Raw genomic sequence first — 7,791 nt, 5'->3', positions numbered from 1 at the left:
CACATTCTACCTCTAGGCAAGGTCTCCTAATTTGCTTCTAAGTCTGCCCTCTCCAGCAATGACAATATCTATTCATTAGGGTATGCAGATGAATCACAAGTTCTTTCTCACTGGTAGAAAATTATTCCAACTGGATCTGGGAATAAACAATAGATCACAAGCCTAAAAGCATTTAAGGTGAAAGTAATGAAACCACCAACGTGAACCTATTTTATATCTTTATTGCAACCCCACCTTTTGTAGAATGAAAGACAATTCACACTTAAGGTATTAAGCTCAACAGTGGAACTATTACAGGGTTTCACAATATGGAGATATTACAGAAAATACTCAAACTTCTTCAATTCTCTCAACATATATGTTAAATATTTCAGAAGAATAATGCTTTCTGAATATAAAAACATGAGTTCAATCCCTTAGCAAAATACCTTATATGTGTATGTGTGTGATTTCTTCAGGTTATTATAATAACTGTCGATTCTTTTTATTAAAACAGGTATAAACTCCTCATTTAGAAGTCCTATGAACTTACAGAGGACAGAATTTTGTGGTCTTAAGTATCTTTCTCTTTCTGTCTAATAACTAAGAACATTTGCATGAAAAAAGGCATCCTCTTCTATCTAGGGTATTCTTTTTTTTTAGCCACAAGGCTTATGGGGTCATAGTTGCCTGACCAGGGGTTGAACCTGTGCCTTCAGCAGTGAAACAATGGAGTCCTAACCACTGGACCTCCAAGGAATTCCTTACCTAGGGTGTTCTTTTATAAGAAACCAAATCACCAATGTACTGGATATGCAACAACTGTGATGATAACTAGAGAAGAGTTAGTATTTTGATGAAGAAAAACATTAGGAGCAGGCAGATATAAGAAACCACGATCTATTCCCTTGGCCTGGAATTTCCATATGCACTCCTCCTAGCAAACATCTCTTCAGTCTTTTAAGAGCCTCTACAAATGTCAACTCTTTGTAAAATCTTCCCCTCCTCATCCTTATCCCCACTTTGTACTCTCTTTGTTGGACTCTCATAGCATTTTGTAAACAACTCTATTGTGAAACTACACTGAATTTACTGTCTCCCAGTTGAGCTACTTCAAATCCTGAAAGATGATGCTGTGAAAGTGCTGCACTCGATATGCCAGCAAATTTGGAAAACTCAGCAGAGGGCACAGGACTGGAAAAGGTCAGTTTTCATTCCAATCCCAAAGAAAGGCAATGCCAAAGAATGCTCAAACTACCACACAATTGCACTCATCTCACAGGCTAGTAAAGTAATGCTCAAAATTCTCCAAGCCAGGCTTCAACAATACATGAACCGTGAACTTCCAGATGTTCAAGCTGGTTTTAGAAAAGGCAGAGGAACCAGAGATCAAATTGCCAACATCTGAGAGATCATCAAAAAAGCAAGAGAGTTCCAGAAAAACATCTATTTCTGCTTTTTATGCCAAAGCCTTTGACTGTGTGGATCACAATAAACTGTGGAAAATTCTGAAAGAGAGGGGAATACCAGATCACCTGACCTGCCTCTTGAGAAACCTGTATGCAGGTCAGGAAGCAACAGTTAGAACTGGACATGAAACAATGGACTGGCTCCAAATAGGAAAAGGAGTACATCAAGGCAGTATATCATCACCCTACTTGTTTAACTTATACGCAGAGTATATCATGAGAAACGCTGGGCTGGAGGAAGCACAAGTTGGAATCAAGATTGCCGGGAGAAATATCAATAACCTCAGGTATGCAGATGACACCACCCTTATGGCAGAAAGCAAAGAAGAACTAAAGAGCCTCTTGATGAAAGTGAAAGAGGAGAGTGAAAAAGTTGGCTTAAAGCTCAACATTCAGAAAACTAAGATCACGGCATCTGGTTCCATCATTTCATGGCAAATAGAGGGGGAAACAGTGGCTGATTTTATTTTTCTGGGCTCCAAAATCACTGCAGATGGCGACTGCAGCCATGAAATTAAAAGACACTTGCTCCTTGGAAGAAAAGCTATGACCAACCTAGACAGCATATTAAAAAGCAGAGACATTACCTTGCCAACAAAGGTCCATCTAGTCAAGGCTATGGATTTTCCAGTGGTCATGTATGGATGTGAGAGTTGGAGTATAAAGAAAGCTGAGCACCGAAGAATTGATGCTTTTGAACTGTGGTGTTGGAGAAGACTCTTGAGAGTCCCTTGGACTGCAAGGAGATCCAACCAGTCCATCCGAAAGGAGATCAGTCCTGAGTGTTCATTGGAAGGACTGATGCTGAAGCTGAAACTCCAATACTTTGGCCACCTGATGCAAAGAGCTGACTCATTTGAAAAACCCCTGAAGCTGGGAAAGATTGAAGGCAGGAGGAGAAGGGGATGACAGAGGATGAGATGGTTGGATGGCATCACTGACTCAATGGACATGGGTTTGGGTGAACTCTGGGAGTTGGTGATGGGCAGGGAGGCCTGGTGTTCTGCGGTTCATAGGGTCGCAAAGAGTCGGACACGACTGAGTGACTGAACTGAACTGAATTTACTTCAATTTATCTGTATTCCAAGTCTGTGAGCTTCTTGAGGGAAGACAGTTACTGTATCTTTTCTTTGTGTTCCCAGTGTACCAAATAGAGTCTGGAGCATGGAAGGTATTCAATAAATGTTGATGGAGTGAAGGAATGATGAATGAATCAGTGAATGAATGAAATGAATGTAAACGCAAAAATAGAACTAATGGTTAGGGAAAAAAGAACAATGACTTTTAATAACTAAGAGGTTCACTAATTTAGTCATACTCCCTTCATTTTACAGACGGGGAAACTAAAACTTGTATTAGTTAAATGGCTTGTCTAGACTAGTTAATTGTCTACAGCATGGCCATAGAGCAACAGGAGTTTGAACCTCAACTAAGCCCCTGACCTTTTTTCATTATTGTAACACTGACCACATTGTATTGTCAGTCTTCCCCATCACATCTAGTTCCTTGAAGACAGTAATGATGTCTTATCTATCTCTAATCTTTCCTTTGATTACAATGATGAAGCTAATATTGCTAATAGTGCCATAGAAATAACCTCAAAATTAGACATATGGACTTGCATTCCCCTTTAACATGACTTGTCTAACATCCAGACATTCAAAGACATCTGAGTGGGCTTTAGTGAAATGGTATAATGACTCTGAGCTTCAGAATCAAACACAGTTCAGTTCAGTTCAGTCACTCAGTCATGTGTGACTGTTTGCGACCCCATGGACTGCAGCACGCCAGGCCTCCCTGTCCATCACCAACTCCCAGAGTTTACCCAAACTCATCTCCATTGAGTTGGTGATGCCATCCAACCATCTCATCCTCTGTCATCCCCTTCTCCTCCTGCCTTCAGTCTTCCCCAGCATCAGAGTCTTTCCAAATGAGTCAGCTCTTCGCATCAGGTGGCCAAAGTATTGGAGTTTCAGCTTCAGCATCAGTCCTTCCAATGAACACTCAGGACTGATCTCCTTTCAGATGGACTGGTTGGATCTCCTTGCAGTCCAAGGGACTCTCAAGAGTCTTCTCCAACACCACAGTTCAAAAGCATCAATTCTTCTGTGCTCAGCTTTCTTTATACTCCAACTCTCACATCCATACATGACCACTGGAAAATCCATAGCCTTGACTAGATGGACCTTTGTTGGCAAAGTAATGTCTCTGCTTTTTAATATGCTGTCTAGGTTGGTCATAGCTTTTCTTCCAAGGAGCAAGTGTCTTTTAATTTCATGGCTGCAGTCGCCATCTGCAGTGATTTTGGAGCCCAAAAATTAAAGTCTGCCACTGTTCTCACTGTTTCCCCATCTATTTGCCATGAAATGATGGGACCAGATGCCATGATCTTAGTTTTCTGAATGTTGAGCTTAAAGCCAACTTTTTCACTCTCCTCTTTCACTTTCATCAAGAGGCTCTTTAGTTCTTTTTCACTTTCTGCCATAAGGGTAGTGTCATCTGCATACCTGAGGTTATTGATATTTCTTCTGGCAATCTTGATTTCAGCTTGTGCTTCCTCCAGCCCAGCGTTTCTCATGATGTACTCTGCATATAAGTGAAATAAGCAGGGTGACAATATACAGACTTGACATACTCCTTTTTCTATTTGGAGCCAGTCCATTGTTTCATGTCCAGTTCTAACTGTTGCTTCCTGACCTGCATACAGATTTCTCAAGAGGCAGGTCAGGTGGTCTGGTATTCTCATCTCTTTCAGAATTTTTTCACAGTTCGTTGTGATAGTCAAAGGCTTTGGCATAGTCAATAAAGCAGAAATAGATGCTTTTCTGGAACTCTCTTGCTTTTTCAATGATCCAACGGATGTTGGCAATTTAATCTCTGGTTCCTCTGCTTTAGTGAAATAGTGTAACAACCCTGAGCTTCAGAATCAAACACACCTAAGTTGAAATCCTAGCCCAGGTGGCACAGTGATAAAGAATCTGCCTGCCAGTGCAGGAGATGCAGGAGTCATGGGTTCGATCCCTGGGTCAGGAAGATCCCCTGGAGGGGCAAATGGCAACACACTCCAGTATTCTTGCCTGGAAAATTCCATAGACAGAGGAGTTTGGTGGGCTACTGTCCATGGGGTTGCAAAGAATCAGATGCAACTCAGCAGACACACATGCATTAGGGATATTATTTAAAATTTCTGAACTCAGGTGCTTCATCTGCAACCCAGATCAGAAACAGGTGGGTTTGTATGGGGGGCATCAAAGATGATTGTAAGTTATCTAAAATAAATGGTTGATTAGATGATGATTCTAAAAAATAGGAAGTAAAAGAAAAACAAGGAGATTGGGGACTGGGAGTAAGGGAAGGACAAATATATTTAAGACGTTAAAGCCTTTGCAAGTAACCACAAGTGTGCATTAAAAAGAGAGGTGGAAGAATCTAAGATATTAAAAATTCTTGGTTGGAAATATTTCTTTAGGAAACAAAGCCACTTCTGACCCTAAACTGTACAAGACATAAAAGAGCCTGGGGTGGGAGTAGAGGACATGGAGAAAACAGTTCATTCAGTGAGGCCCTGCTGCTGCTGCTGCTAAGTCGCTTCAGTCGTGTCCGACTCTGTGCGACCCCATAGACGGCAGCCCACCAGGCTCCCCCATCCCTGGGATTCTCTAGGCAAGAACACTGGAGTGGGTTGCCATTTCCTTCTCCAATGCATGAAAGTGAAGTCGCTCAGTCGTGTCTGACTCTTAGCAACCCCATGGACTGCAGCCTACCAGGCTCCTCCATCCATGGGATTTTCCAGGCAAGAGTACTGGGGTGGGCTGCCATTGCCAGTGAAGCCCTAGAGGGCAGAAATAAGATCACAGAATAAATATTACAAGTAAATTTTGATTTGCCCCAAGAAAGAATTTTATAACAGCATGAGGACCTGGTTATGGAGTCACTACGTCTGAGAGGCAATAGCTTTGCTTTGGAATCCTGGAAGCTTAAGTATCCTAGCCCTAATGTATGACTTTGGACCAGTCATTTTACCCCCCCACTTCAGCTGTCTCATCTGCAAAATTCAGACCAAAGGTTTTATCCTTTCTGTTTGGATGCTAGTGCTTAAGACACTTCCTACATCCCTGAGTGTAACAGAAGAAATTGATTTGTGACCATCAATGCATTTCCCAACCAAATGTACATGAGTAAATGAGGATGTAGCTCAGATCCAGAAGAGGAGGTAAAACTTTGTGTGTGAATCAGCTGATCCTCATATTCATCCTTTTAATGAGTAACAGAGAGAACACAGGCATTTCTGTTTCTGCTTTGAGACCACGCTCTCACCCGTTTTTCTGTTTACTCTCAAAGGTCATAAGTTTACCTCTGGGTGAATACATTATGGTAGAAGAGCTTTTATAAATTATAGTAGAATGACTTTTAAATCAATTTGGACACTTTGAAATGCAGTGAAATTAACTTGGCAAGGCAGCCATCTAACAGAAAATAAGCTGCAGGTTAAAGTCTCTAAACTGTGTTTTCTGATTTTATCTATACAAATTCTGTTTGGACACGGAAACTATAAGTATCAATTCACCATGAAATAACAAATCTAAGAAAAGACACTAAGTCTTAAACATAAGTTTTCCACAAGTTAGATAATATTTTTCTGAACAGAATAGGGCACACTGCTAAAATTCTATTCAGAAAATGTGAATATATTAAAAATTAGTTTGATAAATTAATACAGTAAAGTACAATAAACTAAGATGTCTTATGGTCTGTATAACATTTGAGAATGTGTTCTAAAGAAAAATCCATGTCCCTTTGATGTAACTTTGAGGATGTGAACTGAGCTAAGGGGTGGGGGTATAACTTTGTAACTGAAAGAATCATTGTGCTAAATCAGAGGAAAATAAATCACAATTTAACATTTTTCAATTTAAAAAAATCTATTTGGAGGTTCCAAAACTCTATTCTGTTTGATATAGGCAATCAGATTTAAATTCATTTTTTTTCAAAAGTTGAGAGGGGAAAAAGTTTTAGTAACTATTACTCAAATCATCTCTATGGTATGTATAAGGTACACAATAAAGAGAAATGGCTGGTCATAAGAAGACTTGTTTTCTAATCCTAGGGCAAGCTGCTATGTGACTTCAGATAAGTTCCTTATTACCTTAATTTCTTCAGCTATATACTACTTAGTATGGAGAAGGAGAATGTAAATGAAAATCCTTTGAGAGGTATAAATTGTTCTGCAATGAAAGATTACTAACGCATAATTCTTTTCCTCATTCTATTAATGTTGAAATGTCCTTAATAAATCTTTGGGATAACTCATAATTCTTTCTTCCCTCCACCAGATTTGTTAATTAAATGATGGAAGCCATTTTGGTAGGATAGGTAAAAGATTTAGTGAAAAAACCTGCTAAAGAAATAAAGCCAAATGCCTCTGAAAAAGGTAAGGGTACATTAAATGAAAAAAGCAAAGATCTACATTTAATGTGTTCATAAGACAGATAATGTGTCTTTATTTTTCAAATTTGTCAGTTAAAAAACAAAAGCAGTGGTGTAATATACTTGAGGTTTAATGTTACACTAATCAGAGTCGACTAACGTGAAAACTATTTGCTGTTGTATTTGAACCACTAATTTCAGATGAAATCTAAAACACTCAAGTTCCAGTTGTTAACACTGACATGCCAACAAAAACCTTAAGGAGATCTTCTGTAGCTAGATCACACTGTTGTTATGCCCTCACTTGAGAAAACAAAATATGTATGTAACTAAATCCTACTGTACCTCTACAGTGGTTTCAATAAAACACACCCAGTCAAAAGTTGAGTAAATTATACTATAAAGCTTTAATTTAAAATCTATGTTGTCATTCACTGTCTTCTGATAACTATACTTTTCGATTTAGTGTATGTAGTTAGAGCATTATCTAGCCTAAATGAATCCAAGGTTCCATTTCTATTCCTACAGTAGTCAGTTAACTTGAAAAAGAAGAAAAAAATGGACTAAGATAAATTGTGGATGGACAACTTGGGCAAAAAAACTACTTGAAATGCCGTCTTCACAAATGAAGTACAGTAATGCTCCAAACTATAAATAGGAAAAGAAACAAATAAGCTCTATTTAATCTAAATATAGAAACAGGGCATGCAGTGGTCCAGTTAGAAAAAGGCTTTCTTCTCTATTTGCTAAACCTAATACTTCCCAGAGCAGATCTTGTTCTGATGTGTGAATTTGAGCAAGTTGATTAAATTCTGAGCATGTTTTCTCAACTGTAAAATGAGGATAATAACTGATCGCCATAGGAAAGTTATGAGAATTATAGTAAACAGTGACTATATCTGTGTCCTGATAGATG

The sequence above is a fragment of the Giraffa tippelskirchi genome, chromosome 4 (genome assembly GCF_054371585.1).
Source record: "Giraffa tippelskirchi isolate mGirTip1 chromosome 4, T2T-mGirTip1v1.2.pri, whole genome shotgun sequence".
NCBI classification, from domain to species: Eukaryota; Metazoa; Chordata; class Mammalia; order Artiodactyla; family Giraffidae; genus Giraffa; species Giraffa tippelskirchi.
The sequence above is the reverse complement of the archived record's forward strand: the minus strand, read 5'-3'. Positions refer to the sequence as shown.